General features: G+C 39.9%; 1 protein-coding gene across 3 annotated transcripts in view; it reads right to left on the reverse strand.

Annotated features, from left to right (window-relative positions):
• Nucleotides 1-17293, reverse strand: part of bahd1 (bromo adjacent homology domain containing 1) — a 219895-nt gene that overhangs the window by 117614 nt on the left and 84988 nt on the right. Inside the window, exon 1 of one of the 3 annotated variants that reach the window (XM_028822084.2) lies at nt 14485-15114. The exons of the other annotated variants lie outside the window; for them this stretch is intronic. The gene's annotated coding sequence lies outside the window, so the exon portion shown is untranslated. Of the gene's footprint in view, nt 1-14484; nt 15115-17293 lie in introns of those variants that run through there. 3 annotated transcript variants of the gene reach the window in all.

A 17293-nucleotide genomic window follows, 5' to 3' on the forward strand; every position in this document is an offset into this window, starting at 1 on the left:
GTGCTGGCGAAAATTGGGCTACTGTTAGTCAAAGAAGAAGGAGGAAAAGAAGAGGGGGGAGATGTGTCCGGAGGCAGGAGGAAAGTAAAGATTGGAACTGAGGGTAGGAACTTCGAAGGATAGAGCTGCCAGGGAAGAGGAAAACAGGCAGGCCTAAGCGAAAGTTTATGGATGTGGTGAGAGAGGTGATGGGTGTAATAGAGCAAGATGCAGAGAAGATATGGAAGAAGATGATCCGCTGTGGCAACCCCTAACAGGAGCAGCTAAAAGAAAAAGACAAGTGTTCAACATCAATGGTTTTAATATAAAGGTTTGTTTTTCAGAGAAAATATAAAGTTTGACGTAAATGCAAGTATCCCCAAGAATTACAACCACACATTTAGAATAATTTAAACAATACTTAAACTATAAAACTTTCTAATGTTAATTATTGGTCGACTTCCCTACTACATAAAGAAGACTTTACCTCACAAGCTCTTGTGTGGAGTAACAGCCAAACAGACTATTTACCAGTGTGTGTGCTAGGTCCTCAGGTGCTACCACAAAGTATTCCGAGTCTTGCTATGGATATTGAGCACATACTACACCTTCATGTCTACTGTACCATTAAAACATTAAGTGGATGGATTGAGGCAATAGTTTCTCAGAGTACCTGAAACAAACATTATTGACTACAGAGATTCAATTCAAACTTTAATTTCAATCAGAAAAGGAGAGAATAAATTGCATTATAGAACTGAATTATGATACTTTGTACTTTTCTTTCTTTACTTTTTTGCAATATAATAATGTTATATTGTGACTCAAGTATTGGAATATCATAATATTGTGGATCCTTGGCAATTTCCACTCCTATTGATGACACCACAGTTTTTGAGAAAGTGTGCTAGAATGGCATCAGCTAACAGTGACTGGATCACAAACTCTGCTTGCATTTTTATTTTTTATTTATTTTGGTATTTGGTATACTATATTAATCCCCAAGTGGAAATTGTCTTTTTGCATGACCTCTGGTGGTCAGAGCGCAGGATCAGCCAATGTGCAGTGTCCCTGGAGGAATTTTCAGGCTAAGGGCCTTGCTCAAGGGCTCAACGGAGTAGGGCAGTAACAGGATTTGAACCAGCAACCTTCCAGACACCAGCACAGATCCTTAGCCTCAGAACCCCAACTCTACATTACACATCCATCCATTTGCCAAACCCACAGATTTTCCCAGAAGTACCAGAAAAATGTTACAGGAGTGAGGAAGTCTGGTCAAAGCAATTCAAGTCTGTTGTGGTTGCAGACTGAAAACAGCATTTATTTTGACTACATAAAAATATGATGGATATTTGCCCGCTCATTCCCTCATGTCATGCTCAATTAAAACACTACAAAAAAACAACAATAATTATTACATGGATGAAAACCTGGTCAAAGACATTTTAACTAAAAATTTCGAAAAACAAAACCTGTAAAAGCCGGGAAAAGAGGGAAACAAAGAGACAAATCATCAAGAACTTTAAAGTGTTCAGCGCCACTAAACTTGAAGCTACTAAAGAGACAATGAGACACAAACGGCTAATAACTTACGGAATGGAATGGGTGTGGAAGCATTTGTTACTTTTACAAAGGACCTGGACTAGTAGTGCAAGTCCAGCCAGAAGAAGCAGCGCTCTTATGACTGCGGGCTCTTTACCCTCACTCCCTTCTGCTGCGGACTACTGATGGCTAGAAGACAACTAGGAGCTCAGGTCAAACCTGAAAAATACTTACTAGAAATGGCCTAGTCACAACAAAATTGTTAAAGCTCTTCACTGACCATCTGCTTGTTTCTTTGTGAAATTAATTTCAACAAACATTTATGATCCAGGATTATTTTCTAATTAAGCTACCTCCCTTCAAATGAGAGGCTTACCCTTTAGCAGTCTGAAAGAACTCCCATTTAGTTACACCACTCTCATATCCAACAACATGAATTTCAAAAAATATTTGTGTTGGAACTTAAAAAAAAAAAAAAAAAAAAATTTTTTGGAAGTTTTTAAAAACTTCCAAAGTTTCAATATAACAATAGTGCTTGCTTCCATATTACAGGTATTGTTTTGCCAAGAACTAAACAGCATTATACAAAAACTTTATAAACCTCCATGTGCAGCCATGCTAATTTATACTTCAGGGGTTATATCTGGATTCAAGAAAAGTGGAGTGGTTAGTGCTGCCTTGGTGATGTCTGCATGGGACTCCTTCTCATAGTTCAAACTGCATGTCCTTGGAACTAACTGGCTAACTGAAACTGGCTTTTGTGTTTGTATAACAGGGTCCTGAGATGGGCTTCTTCATGCCCAGCGCTCAAACCTTCACAAATAAGTTTTGCCCCTAATTACCATGAAGTAGATTAAAGGAGTGCAGTGCGACTGTATTTTTCTGTCATCCATTTGCAAGTATTGTTCCTAAATGTACTTGCAAATATTCCAAACTACAAAGTGGCCAGAAAACTGCAAAAGAAATCACATAAAATGCCTTTTAAATAAATGGACAGCTTTAACTTGAGATTCACTTCTCAGTAACAATGTCCTTTTTTTTTTTTGAGTTTTGTGACCCAAACAATTTTCATTAACCAGCAGAAAGGCTGCTATGAGTAAATAAATAATCACAAGTACGCTGTTGTATGCCATTGTGTGTTAACAATGAAAATCTTGTCATGAGCTGAACTGAAAACCCCAAGCAGCAGGATCCAAAATTCCAGGCAGCATCAGATACAGTTGTGTTAGGGAAGATTCACATTTGATCAGGTGTTTTGCCTGTTAAAAATGGGTGAATAGTGGCATCTCACATCAAGTGTGGAGGTGCCAACTGCCAGAGGTTATGGCGTGTTCACTAGAGTATACAAGGGCAATGACCCGTTACATTAAGTCTTGAGCAGTGGTGCAGACACTGCAACTGTCCAAGCATCCATTAAACACTTCTCACCTCAGAGATTTCAGCAGTGATGTCAAAAAAGAAATGTCTGCTACTAGAAGCAGTACCTTTAGGACTACAAACTGCCTGAGTGATGCATAAGATGAGGGTCACAATATATAATACCTACTCTGGCTTAAATGTCTGCATCTACCACTTTCAGGTATAGCTTGTCATGATGTACGTAAGCAGTATTTTCTCTGCTATTTTCTATATAGATAAAATATAGAAACCTTATTGTTAACATACATACAACAAACAAACAGTTTGCTAGAGGAGTGATATACGAAAATTTCCCTCATCATAGGAATATTATTTCCTTGTTTACTTTTGTTCTGCATGATTTCTTTATGGGTAGAGCTGAGTGACACAAGTGTTAATGCTTCTGCTGCCTGGTAACTGCCTTCACCTAATTTTCACATTTTCCCCAGCATCACAGGGGCTTTAGTAGGTACTGACTTCACCACCACCACTCCCCTCCCCCCTTTACAAATCTCAGAGACAAGTTGGTGTGAAAATCTGACTTTGCCAATCAGAAGCAGGCGTGGCATGTTGGCAAGCTTGGCATGTAGTGGATCGAGGTCCTGTTGTCTCTACTGTGTGCCCACTGTGACCAGAGAGGGTCAAACTCACTTCAACCCCCTAAACAGGATGACAGAAAATGAATAGGCACTTCCTTGTACTGTCTCAAATGAAGTTAAACAAATCAAATTAGCACAATTCACGGTCCTGACCAAGAACTGTAATTTTCCCAAGTATTGTTGACATGGCACCACCATGGATGTCTGGAATGCCATTACCATCAGAGCAATCTGGTAATTCAAGTGAAAGTCGTTAACTAGAATATACCAATGGTCCTCTGCAAAACTTTAAATTAGTTTTCACAGTATTACAGGACGTATTACCTGTCAGTGAAGTCCCGGCATGAGTAAAAAGAGACAAATCAATCTTGGGAAATCAAAAGATGCAATACTGAGATATATTAATCTTAAGTGTACAAAACTTTCAGTATTTAGGTCTAATTATTGTAATAATAAATTCTACAATAAAATGTTTTAACAAAAAACACACATAAATGTACTAATTTCTGTCACTGTTCTTTAGTCAGTGTAAACGTCAGACTGGAGCACAGCAGTAGTATTATTACAAGTCCAGGGTACGGTGAAATTTTTACTTGCATGTCCAACTAACATCCAACACATGTAGGCAGCCATGAAGATGTCCTCTTCTTTATTTAATCACAGGGCAACTTGTACATTATTTTCTTAAAATTGTATTATTCTCCATCACTATGGCAAGAAATGGTTGAAACTTTGAAAGTTATAAATGGGGTGCGGTCACAAAAATTTCAATGCGGCAAAAAAGTTACAAAAATGCATTGTGGCTCTGAAATTTATTAAATGTGGGAGTGGCTTGAAAATTACTACTGACGCCTGACCTGGAAAAATTAGAGCTGGGGGGGGGGGGGGGGGTGTCTTTGAATTTTTCCCATTTCCTGCAATGAAAATATCCAAAAGCTGCAACATACTCTGAGGGGATCATGGGAACATAAGCCACTTACACACAAGTAACCACCACAGTGAAGAATGAAGAAGCTAGACAACTGAGGTGAGTTAACCAGAACTGGAGTCAAGGTAAACTCAGTGGGGTCACACAGAGGGGAGCAAGTGGTATGCGAAACTACTCGGCATGAGATATGCTGGTTTACAATGTTGGCAGCGCAAAGACTGGAGGCCTGTTGAATATTTACAGGACTGTTAACAATCGGTGAGTGTTTATTTAAAAAATCCTAGTTTGGCTGTTTATTGTTTCCAGCACTTATTCTCTAATCTGTACTATTCTTGCTGTGATTTTACAGTTTGTTCTTATTGCTTAATAACAGAAACATATCACTTGCTGCTAAATAAGCAATGGCCTCACCGTGGAAGCCTATTTTAATTCTGAGAAAACCTTTTTCACTAATCTAGCTTTGCTTGAAATTTCTGCATCGTGGCTCAATGGATCACCCAGCTCCAATACTAAGTGGTGGAGTGGACAGGAACCTGGAAGAGTTTGATTCTTTTTTTATATATATAATTATTGTAATTTTACCAAATACTGATTTTTACGGGAGCAGCAAAGCGGCGGAGTGGTAGCGCTGCTGCCTCATAGTAAGGAGACCTGGGTTCGCTTCCCAGGTTCTCCCCGTGTCTGAGTGGGTTTCCTCCGGGTGCTCCGGTTTCCTCCCACAGTCCAAAGACATGCAGGTTAGGTGCCCCAGCAGACCCCTGTGACCCTGTAGTTAGGATATAGTGGGTTGGACAATGACTGACTGACTGATTTTTACCATCTTAGTTCTTGTTTGACTTAAATAAAAAAAAAGAAAACGGATTGAAAAATGAAAATCTAAAACCGTAACATTTTTCCTTTATTTTTCCTTTATTACTAAAATGCATCCCGTACCTTGGTTAACATCTAGTTTTAAAAAAAGAGAAACAATTCGAACTTCAGACTCTTTTTGAATTAACCATGGGGGAAACAGAACCCCTGCAGTTTGCCAAAACCCGCTCTGTGTTCAAACAATTTGAATATGCATTTGTTGTTGCCTTCAGTTTGAAATGACCCTCCTACTACCAACACTTTCAGCAAAAAATCCCTGACATGACAGATTTTCACAAGACTATAATTACTGACGTGCTGTTGTAATGATTACATAACTGGGCGTCTTCTGGTGACACTAGTCCTGTGCAAACAATGGTTAACAAAATCCAGTAAAGAATGAACATGTTCTAAATCCAAGGTAAGTTCAACCAAAATACTGAAGCAATTTAAAAGGGTTAAAGAGGAAGCAACCAATTCCATGGTAATGGTGTAACAGCACAAGTACTTTAAAACAAGCAAAAGAAAAAAAAATGTTTTAAGAGGTAAAATGCAATCTCTACCTGTAAGTGTCTTTTAGTTGAAATGGTAAAAGTTAACGTCTGACTTGATTACATACAGTATGCTTTGTTCAGACAGGCAGATAAGAAAGGAAAACAAAAACACATTTAAACCCAAGAAGAATTTAAATACAAAACTGAAAGCAAATGTGAAGTGAAACAAAAGTAAGAAAATTGTATGGATACTTAAAGAAAATCAACATACTGAACTGTACATTGAAACACTGCATGTTTAAATTCTGAAATAAATCAAGTCATTTTTCACAATCTTATCTATTTAATGGAATTCAGTGTGTCATGCTCTCCGTAATCATCACCCTTAATTAAACAGTGCTCTCCTGAACCAGCTGCGTGTTGGAATGTAATTGTGAATTATTCATTCATTCAGTATTTCTTGTTATTGATGTCTAATCTTCATTTGTTTTTAATTCAGTTCCACTGCTCCACTGGCTGGCCCAACAACTAGAGATCAACGTGCAACTGACCTTTTCACTACAAATGACTCCTAAGGACAGCATGTCTTCTTGGACAATGGACTGCTGATGTATATAGATATATATCACACACACACACACACACACACTAGCTGAAATACCTGCCTGGGAGGAAAATAATGTTTTGTTTTGTTTTTTTTATTGTTTGAGAAAAATTAAAAAAAAAAAAAAAAAAAACCAACAACAACTTTAAAAATAAATTAACAAACAATGAAGACTCACACTAATGTGCTTGTCTTGCGGTCTTGTATGTATGTTATCGTCCAGCTGATGCTCAGAACTGGCCAACTCTAATGTCAAAAGCAACAGGGGCATGGTGGTGCTCAAACATAAAGAATGCTGGCAGTCACCTCCAGTTCGCCCTCTGGTGGTCGTTCCGAGCGTCAACTGGATGATAACATGCATACAAGACCACAAGATCACCCCCCACCCTACCCAGAAGGGGGAGGGTTAGGGTTGATTTCACCCTACAGTATTTTTAGTCAACCAATGAGAAACGTGTACCAAGTCTCATGAAAATCGCTCCATCCGTTGGGAAATGATGCTGGAACATACATACACACATTAACGACCGATCGATCCCGTGGCTGCGTAATGATACAGGACAAACTTTAACAATCAATAGACGTTGGCAGTATATCTGATTTTGTTCAGCTCTGACAGGAGAGCATTCCCCGCGTGGGGAGAAAAGCACTGGCAATCGGTAGCTACCCTCTAAAACACATGGAGCTCTGATATCTCTCTCTCTCTCTCAAAAACATCAAACGTTACTCCTTAACAATCTGTAGATGATAATGTCTGTTGAACAAACCGGTATCGCTAGCTAAGCAGAGGCAAGGTGCACTCCAACACCTGGCAAGATGTAGACCAACTCGAACAGAGGCTGGCTAAGTGAATGAAGAAGGCCCCGCCCCCCTGCTCTTGGCCCACAGCCACTCTCTCTTAGATTTGCTTAACCCTTTAACCGCCAACTCCCTAAATATTCCCCACGCCAGGCGAAATCTGAACAATTTTCGTTTTTTTACTTTTTTACATTTTTTTTACATTTTTTACATTTATTCAAGCAGTATTGACCACTAAATGTTGTGCAAGTTCTAGAAATGGGCAAACACATAATAAAGCACAAAATGTACCTTTTCTCAGGCTTCTGGATTTATTGTCAACTACAAAAACGGAACAGTCAAAAGTAATTCAAAAGTCAAAAGTAGTTCAGTCAATCATAGTTTCATTCCCAGTATTTGAGTTTGCTGTGCCACAGGCCAAAGCAGGGAACTGCACAAAGTCCTGGATTGCTGGGACACTTTGAGCAGAAGGTCTTGACGTCTCTATGCTGACCCTTCTTTGAACAGACATGACAGCGTTTTTCTGAAAGTCCAAAGTCCTTACATTCATCTGGCAACACTGCTGAAATACTACTCATAGGATCCTCTTTGCCAGTGTATACACGAAATCTATAAATGTAACCTGAATTCTCAGCTAAGCAAAACATCTTGATACCAAACCGTGCCCTTTTCAATGGTAGATACTGTCGAAACTGTAAGCGGCCCTTCCACGACAATAAACTTTCATCAACTGCAACTGACGGTCCTGGCATGTAGGGCAACTGAAATGCTTCAAATAAATGATCAATCAAAGGACGTAGCTTGAACAAGTGGTCGCGGTTTGGATCTTTCTTATCTGGCTCATTTCTGTTGTCATTCAAATGAAAGAATTTCAGCAGCAAAGAGAATCGGTTACGTGTCATGACAGCTGCAAAAATAGGTGTTGCATACATAGGATCTGTAGACCAGTACATCTCAATATCTGGTTTTCTGATTATTCCCATCAACATCAAAAATCCCAATGAATTTTTTCATTTCGTTTTCATCAGTGTCAAACCAAGCACGAACACGGGAATGTGGAGGTAAATTGCGATTTTTCTCAATAAACTGTGCTGCATACAGATTTGTCTGATGAACAAAATGTCTGATCAAATCAGGTGACACAAACAGCTCATAAAACTGCTCAGCAGTGTAATTGTTTACATCAACAATAAAGCCACACGTTCCCTCAAATGAATGCAGAAAAGGTAGTTCACCACGGGCAGCAGCCCAGCTGAGATGCTGGGGATACACCCACTCAGCGCCGTCATCCGATGCGTCTTCATTCACAGTATCATGCAGCACACGTTGCTGCTCATCACTGTCGCTAAAATCTTCTTCAGAACTGCTACAATCATGATCAGAACTGTCCAAAATCGCCTGCAAAGCCTCACTTGAAGTCAGTTTACGTTTCGCCATATTCACAGCTGTTACATGCGAATCACGTCACATGACCGGCCAAAACAACCACAGACTTGTCGAAATACAACGTAGTAATAATACCCACGCCAAACCGTCAGTTATACTACTTGCCAGGCATTCATATAACCACAGGCAAATGTGCCGGATAATTCCGGCAGTATGGCGTTAGCAATAAAACAACGGTGCCGGATATATCCGGCAGAGGGCGGTTAAGGGGTTAAATACATCAGTACCGCAAGCAAACTATGGTACTTCGCGTGATGAGAGAAGTTGCAAAATCAACCGGAAAAGTTCAAGCAAATTATAGAAAACAACCAGATCTAAATCTGTTAAGTAATTCTCTCATGAAAAGCGGACAGACATACAGAGAGAATGAGCTTAGACCACGAAATTTTTAAAACCGTTTCTTAGCGAGCACCTATAGGCCAACGGTAACCTACATTCCACATTTCAAGTCCCAAGTCCTCATGGTTCGGGAGATTTCGTGATGATATATAGTGGTGGGCGGCTGGGGGCTGTGCCCAGCCAGGACGCCAAGAAGGAAAGAAGGACCGGGAGAGGGACTATGTCTTCCCTAGACCACGCAAGAGCAGCTGCTCTGGTTTGTGTGGGGGCCACGGGAATTGAGCATGGAAGCTCAACCCTATAGGGGCCCGTGGCCACCGCCAGGGGGTGCCATGAAGACTGTGAAGCCCCGGACATCAGCACTTCCGCCACACCAAGTATTACCAGGGACACCCGGAGTGCTTCAGGAAGCTCATCAGGAGGCACCTGAAGCACGTCCGGGTTGGAATAATAGGAGCCGCTCCCTCCAGTCATCAGCTGGAGTCGGGTGGAAGAGGACGAAGCTCGGAGGAGAGGAGTGGAGGCGGTGAAGGAGGACAGGACTTTAAGAGGCCTGGACTGTGGGTGATTGGTGAAAGGACACTGGGTTGTGTGCGGGGCAATATTTATTTGTAAAGGATTGTAAATAAACGTGTGTGGTGTTTGGACCAATGTTGTCTGCCTGTCTATGTCGAGGCTGATCTCCACAATATCAATATACAAGTGCTGGTCATAAAATTAGAATATAATGACAAAGTTGATTTCATTAATTCCATTCAAAAAGTGAAACTTGTATATTAGATTCATTCATTACACACATACGGAAGTATTTCAAATGTTTATTTCTTTTAATGTTGATGATTATAACTGACAACTAATGAAATTCCCAAATTCAGTATCTCGGAAAATTAGAATATTGTGAAAAGGTTCAATATTGAAGACACCTGGTGCCACACTCTAATCAGCTAATTAACTCAAAACACCTGCAAAAGCCTTTAAATGGTCTCTCAGTCTAGTTCTGTAGACTACACAATCATGGGGAAGACTGCTGACTTGACGGTTGTCCAAAAGACGACCATTGACACCTTGCACAGGGAGGGCAAGACACAAAAGGTCATTGCTAAAGAGGCTGGCTGTTCACAGAGCTCTGTGTCCAAGCACATTAATAGAGAGGCGAAGGGAAGGACAAGATGTGGTAGAAAAAAGCGTACAAGCAATAGGGATAACCGCACCCTGAAGAGGATTGTGAAACAAAACCCATTCAAAAATGTGGGGGAGATTCACTAAGAGTGGACTGCTGCTGGAGTCAGTGCTTCAAGAACCACCACGCACAGACGTATGCAAGACATGGGTTTCAGCTGTCACATTCCTTGTGTCAAGCCACTCTTGAACAAGAGACAGCGTCAGAAGCGTCTCGCCTTTGGACTGCTGCTGAGTGGTCCAAAGTTATGTTCTCTGATCAAAGTAAATTTTGAATTTCCTTTGGAAATCAAGGTCCCAGAGTCTGGAGGAAGAGAGGAGAGGCACAGAATCCACGTTGCTTGACGTCCAGTGTAAAGTTTCCACAGTCAGTGATGGTTTGGGGTGCCATGTCATCTGTTGGTGTTGGTCCATTGTGTTTTCTGAGGTCCAAGGTCAACGCAGCCATCTACCAGGAAGCTTCATGCTTCCTGCTGCTGACGAACTTTATGGAGATGCAGATTTCACTTTCCAGCAGGACCTGGCACCTGCATACAGTGCCAAAGCTACCAGTACCTGGTTTAGGGACCATGGTATCCCTGTTCTTGATTGGCCAGCAAACTCGCCTGACCTTAACCCCATAGAAAATCTATGGGGTATTGTGAAGAGGAAGATGCAATACGCCAGACCCAACAATTCAGAAGAGCTGAAGGCCACTATCAGAGCAACATGGGCTCTCATAACACCTGAGCAGTGCCACAGACTGATCAACTCCATGCCACGCCGCATTGCTGCAGTAATCCAGGCCAAAGGAGCCCCAACTAAATATTGAGTGCTGTACATGCTCATACTTTTCATGTTCATACCTTTCAGTTGGCCAACATTTCTAAAAATTCTTTTTTTGCATTGGTCTTAATTGATATTCTAATTTTCCGAGATACTGAATTTGGGACTTTCATTAGTTGTCAGTTATAATCATCAACATTAAAAGAAATAAGCATTTGAAATACATCAGTCTGTGTGTAATGAATGAATCTAATATACAAGTTTCACTTTTTGAATGGAATTACTGAAATAAATCAACTTTGTCATGACATTCTAATTTTATGACCAGCACCTGTACATATATCTACATCTATATACACACACATACAGGGGTGCTCAAAAGTTAGTTTACAGTTGTTTGTATGGAAACAGACATGCAGATTATGATCGCTACACTCGAGCGCATTTTAACAAAAAGAAAAATACAAATAATACAAGAACAAACAACTGTAAACCTATTTTTGCCCACCCCTGTATATTTCTTTTCAACTGTAAATTCCAATATTTTATTACATCTCTGAGTACATCCCCATAAAATCTTTGCCACATTGATCCACTGGTTGCAAGAAAGCTGCAGCTGCATTCAGATTCATGATCTTTAAAGTGCAGCTGTGGGACTCGCAGCGTCTACTGCAAGCTCTATAATTGGAGAGGATATCAAATGAAGTACACGGGAATATTAAGCCCCAAGGGCATTTCGCAGGATCTGATGGTACAGGTGTCTCCCTGGATGTGTGGCCTCCTGCACCAATGGGGGAGGGAAGGGTATACATGAACACTGTAGACTCTTATTCCCTTTGCTGTCATTCTCAGCAAATCCAAATTTTAAATTGATCAGAAGCTAATAATTGCTTTCACAGTTGTAAGTGAAAATAAAAATTTCTGTAAATTGCCCACAGCCGTCCTCAGTTATCTGGAAAGCATATGAAATATTCGACTTCGGCATCTTTATCGCCTGAGTCACATACTTAAGAGTGATTAACTGAAAGCCACTAGAGCAATGCTGGATTTTTTTTTTTTTTTTTTTTTTTTTACTTTGATAAAACAAATTCTTAATTTTTCTCAGTACACTCTACAACAGAGAACACATACCTAACACCCTGTCAATGCTAAATGCTGCTTCTTTTGTAGTTCTAATGTTTCATTCTAAGAATATTACCATTCAAAAGCATCTAAAAAATAAAACTGTCATACTTCAATCTTAAGTCAAAAATCAGAAACAAGTACCAAATACCAGGCTATTCAACAGGTGACCCGCTGTGACCCAGGCACCAGCACACAAGCCAAATTAAAATGAATGTGCTCACGTGGAAATGGTACCCTCAGATTCAGCCAAAGTTGTTATGAAGAGAAAGGGAGTATAAAAGTGCATCACCACCAAACAAAAACTCACTTTTCACCAAAACACAAACACAAAGAAACCTTGACTTCCAAGGAAAACAAGTCACCTGAACAGTTTTCCAAATTGTTTGGTCTTGTTTTGACATTGCATTTACAACCAGATGCAGATATCAACAAAAAAAAAAAAAAAAAAAGACATAAAATTTCACTAGCACCATGGCTCAGTAGTTGGCACTGTCGCCTTCTTCCAGTTACAGAGATTAAAGTTTAATTCCAGTCCCTGTCATATCTGTGTGGCTTGCATATTCTTTGTATGTCCCAAGATATTCAGCTTCTTTAGTGGTATCCCTGACCTGACCTGCTATAACTAGCAAGCATCCCCACCAAACACTGTTTCCCTGCTTCGTGTTCCTACAAGTCTCCAGCTACACATAACTCTGCACTAAAAAAAAAAAAAAAAGTTTTTGACCAAAATGTCACACTGACTGTGTTGGGCATGCCCAGCCAGAAAGGTTAAGAAAACTATAAACTAATGACAATGGACCAATTACACAGAAGAACTTACCCACCATCTTTACAAATTTAATATTGCAATTGCAAAATGGGGAAAAAGTACCTGCCCTGGCAGCGTCCTGCACCCAAATGGATACTCACTAATTATAGGACACACACACTTACTCATACCATGACAGTTTACAGACATCTGGTAACCCATCACACACAACTTTCTGATGTGGATGGAAATTTGGGCACATGGAGAAAATCCTATAAGGACACCCAAACCAAACCAGAAAAACTGAACTCTGAGGCAACACCACTCATCACTGTGTCAGCTCAGTAAGGAAATATCCAGGCTCAGTTTCTTTTGAACTGTCACCAAATCCATAACTGAAAGTGGCCAGAAAATGTCTGTCAAATATCTCAGTCACTGCTCTGCCATATGTTACCACACAAAAGCTCTAAATCAGTGGAATTGCATGTGAGGGACAAATAAATGAATGAGATTATAAAAACGGCTTAGTTGGACTTCAGAGAGAATGCAGATTGGAGAGGAAACAATTAAACTATTGTCCACTATTCTAAAACTCCACATGGCATCACAGATTTCTGAACAAAAATTCTAATGGTAAACTTTTAACAACATAATCATATACTTGCTCCTGGGGTAACCAGAGATTTTTAGAGAAACACCTGTTGGAGAGTCGGTTTCTTCTTGACATAAAATGAAAGTCATCCTTCAGTAATTAGGATGCTGTTATCCTTCCGTTCATTTTCTGAACCGGCATTCTCCATTACGGGGCCACTATGAGCCACGGACGCTATATCCTGGAAACACTGGGGACCAAACTGGCAACACGTGATGAAATACCAACCCATTTATTTTAGTGCACAGTTACTTGCAGCCGCCAAATCTGGTGCTACCGGTAATTTAAAATGCAGGAAAGATGGCCGGCAGGAAACTTTACTCGGATAAGTTACACACACAAGAAGTCACGGGAGAAGAAATTAATCAGGAATCGAACTCGGAACCCTAGATCCGTAAAACAGAAACACTAACGGGTGTGCATTAGTGTTTGTCAGTTTATTAATGACACACAAGCCATCGACTGAATAAACAAAACAGACTTAACTCTCATGTGCGCTTATTGTCAAATAAAAGCCGCGAATTTTATTGACTTAGTACAGAGTGGAGTTTCTTCCACGTCGGCTTCCCGCGACCACGTAATAGATACGAGTATCCAGTAAATTGATGGATAGGCATTACTGCACTTCTAGCGTAAGCCGGACCTGACACTTTGAATTCCCGGGAAATTACTACGGAGAGAAAAAAGCTGACGATGGCTGATAGATGGACCCGTCCAGCAAAAGTGAATACATTACTGAAACGATGTCCGGTCTCTCCACCCAGGTCTTCGTGGAGATTTGGAGATAGGGGGGTGGGGCAGAGGTTGGGGGAGTGGTAAACATATAAGAGAACGTAGTTGCGTGGGAGAGACGAGAATCAAATCGAAACTCGCCCATCTTGATTAAACAACCTTTCTATTGATTCTTTTAAGACAAAAAAATCTAAAGGTGAACAGCGATCAGTCAAAATCTAATGCAAAGGGAGCGCGATGTTCATCACCAAGCACGAAACACAGTCCAGAAAATAAAAAGGATAAAGGCATAAAGCATGATGATTACCTGAACACGCATCAGGAAGTTGGGGCTTCAGACCTGGCACAGGCAATCGAAGCCACGCTCCACTTATAGCGGATGATCGGCGGTGTTAATTACACTTGCAGAATAGGAAGCGTACGGAGTCGATGCTCTTTGCAGAATGCTGTAGCGACGGTGACCTACTTCTTCGCTCGCATGTTTCATGCTCCTTGTTTCTTTTCTTTCTTTCCTTCTTTATATTTAATGTAACATTCCGAGAGATACAAAGTGGAAACCCCCACTGATCGCCGTACAGTACATGGATGCGCTGACGCATCTGCTTCTGCATGTTCTGGAGTGAAAAAACGCTGTCAGCTCCATGTCCGGTGCTGGTCCTTCCCTCACCATTTCAGTCTCATCTCGGCGTCGCTCTTTTTTTCTCCACACTGGGTTTAATCTGGCTGCGAAAATACCAGCGCCTCTCGAGTCCTTCCTCGTTCCTTTGTCATAACTGATCGCCAAGATGCAAACCATGAAATTAATGGGGATGCAATACTCGATTATCTTGTCCTCCTTAAACCGGAGAACTTTATTATTTTTGTCTATCTATATTCCAGCGGCTGAAAGTTATGCGCAAGCCAAAAGAAGTGCAAAACGCAGACGTTACTTCTTCCGGAATCAGGCCCCCAATTGGAGCCGATCCGATTTTAATACCACGTCCTCGGGTCCAATAAGAAGCGGACACTCGGCTCTTGACGGTTACGTTAACCTATCATGTACAGTCGTGGACTTTTCTGTTTTGAATAGTTAAAGCAAGCAGCCCCCGCCTCCGGCAAGTTTTTTTCTCTCTCTCTCTCTCATCTAAAACCCAGTCATTGAAAATCTGCGACACAAGTGGTAATCCGGCACATTCGAAGTGCTCCTTCACATCACGCACGCAAACACAGATTAACACATTTAAACACATGCCATTGCTTGACATGCACTTTAATTCAAACAGTGTCACAAGTTAAATACTGATCTACAAACATAAATACACCTCATTTAATTTTTATATTTCGTAAAAACGTATACGTTTTCAGAACTATAAACTTGTGCACTTTGAAAATATTATGCATTTGTTATAAATTATGATACATGCGTTTATCTACAACTGCTTAATAAACGAGAAAAATTAAAAGTACATACTTGTTAGCTATGACATACAGTTTTACATGTATATGCAAATACTTCTTAAAACCTTAATTTAATAAAGCGTGCATATATATATATATATATATATTATATATATATATATATATATATATATATATATATATACACACACACATATATACACACACACATATCCTGTTTTACACCAACACCGAATAATATAAAGTTTTATACGTGCACGAAATATGCTTCTGTAATTAAAGTAGACATGAAAATGTTCAAGCTATGATGTAGACTTTCATCACAGAGAAAATGGAATGGTTTACAGTGACTCTAGGCTGATGATGTATAAACGTACAAGCACAGCCCTGGTGACTGTAAACTGGCTTGGTATGGTTGTCTGGGTGCCTGCCTGTCCTTCCCAGGATTGCTTCCTGCCTTGATCTTGAAGCTAATGCGATTGGATTCACCTCCCGGTAACTGGATGTGTATCATTACACAAACACCTATAGATCCCCTCTACCTTTGAGTTGCTTTATTTTACATTTCTTCTTTCGTGTGGATATTATATACGCAAATCAAATAAGCCCAAGACCCTCCAAACACACAAAAACATGTCTACACACAGAAGTTAGGACTAAATAATAAAAATTGCTATTAAATATTTTAAGTATTCTTTTAAGATATAAAGTGGAAACTGCATCTTCTTTTCTATTGATACCTTTTGTATAAGAAAATACCTACATCTCTTAAATTCAGTGCAATTTCCCAGACGACTTCCAAAGTGATCAATAACAATAATCAAATGTGCAGTGCAAGCCGTTTGTTATAAACTGGGCAGCGGCTATTATTTAGGTGTTGTTTTACTAGGAAATGAATCCGATGATGTTACGGTAAACAACAGTTTTCAAATTCACTTACAAAAAAAAATCTAACTAATACGCTGATAATTAGCTATAAGGTTACTTTTGGCATTAAATACGCCCAGTACTTAACAGCCAACACATTTCTAAGAAAAAACACTTCCTCAGAAATTCTTTAAATATGCATTTGGTGGACCCTTGCTCTCATGACCATTGTTTAAGCGTCAATTGATCGAGGTCAAAATACCTTACAATCAATGAGAAAATGCATTAAAATCATATTTACATTTTCTGATCAACTAAATATGTATTTCTCACTAATCTAAACCTTTATTTACTCATCTTTTATTTAATTTGACCAAACATTTCTTTAACAATCAGTCATTTCAAAATTCTGTTTTTACAGGTTGTCTTCTAAGATCTTCCTTTTTACCTCAAAGTTCGTCCTTTGGTCGGATTTCTGAACGTAATAAAGAAACCCGCTGCTCTATTAGAACAATCACACACTATAAAAAAAAAATAAAAGTATAAAACCCAACAAAATGCGATATCTAAACAACATCGCAGTGGCAGTCCTTTCGGCCTTTCTTTGATTTCACTTCAGCGTAGAAATGTAAACAAATCAATGCATGCGAGATATATTGGTTTACTTTTCTTTAACGTAATTTATTTTTGTGCCTCGGACAGCTGATGCAGTAACTAAAACATATTACTGGCAAACACGATTACCGTCACAGCACAGGTTCACGAGCATCTGCCGGTTATTTCTCCAGCACAGGAAAACCTGGAGGTCTCAAGTACAAAATAAAAAATGGAAACATGCACATCCTTAGCCA

The sequence above is a fragment of the Erpetoichthys calabaricus genome, chromosome 16, assembly GCF_900747795.2.
Source record: "Erpetoichthys calabaricus chromosome 16, fErpCal1.3, whole genome shotgun sequence".
Taxonomy (NCBI): Eukaryota; Metazoa; Chordata; class Cladistia; order Polypteriformes; family Polypteridae; genus Erpetoichthys; species Erpetoichthys calabaricus.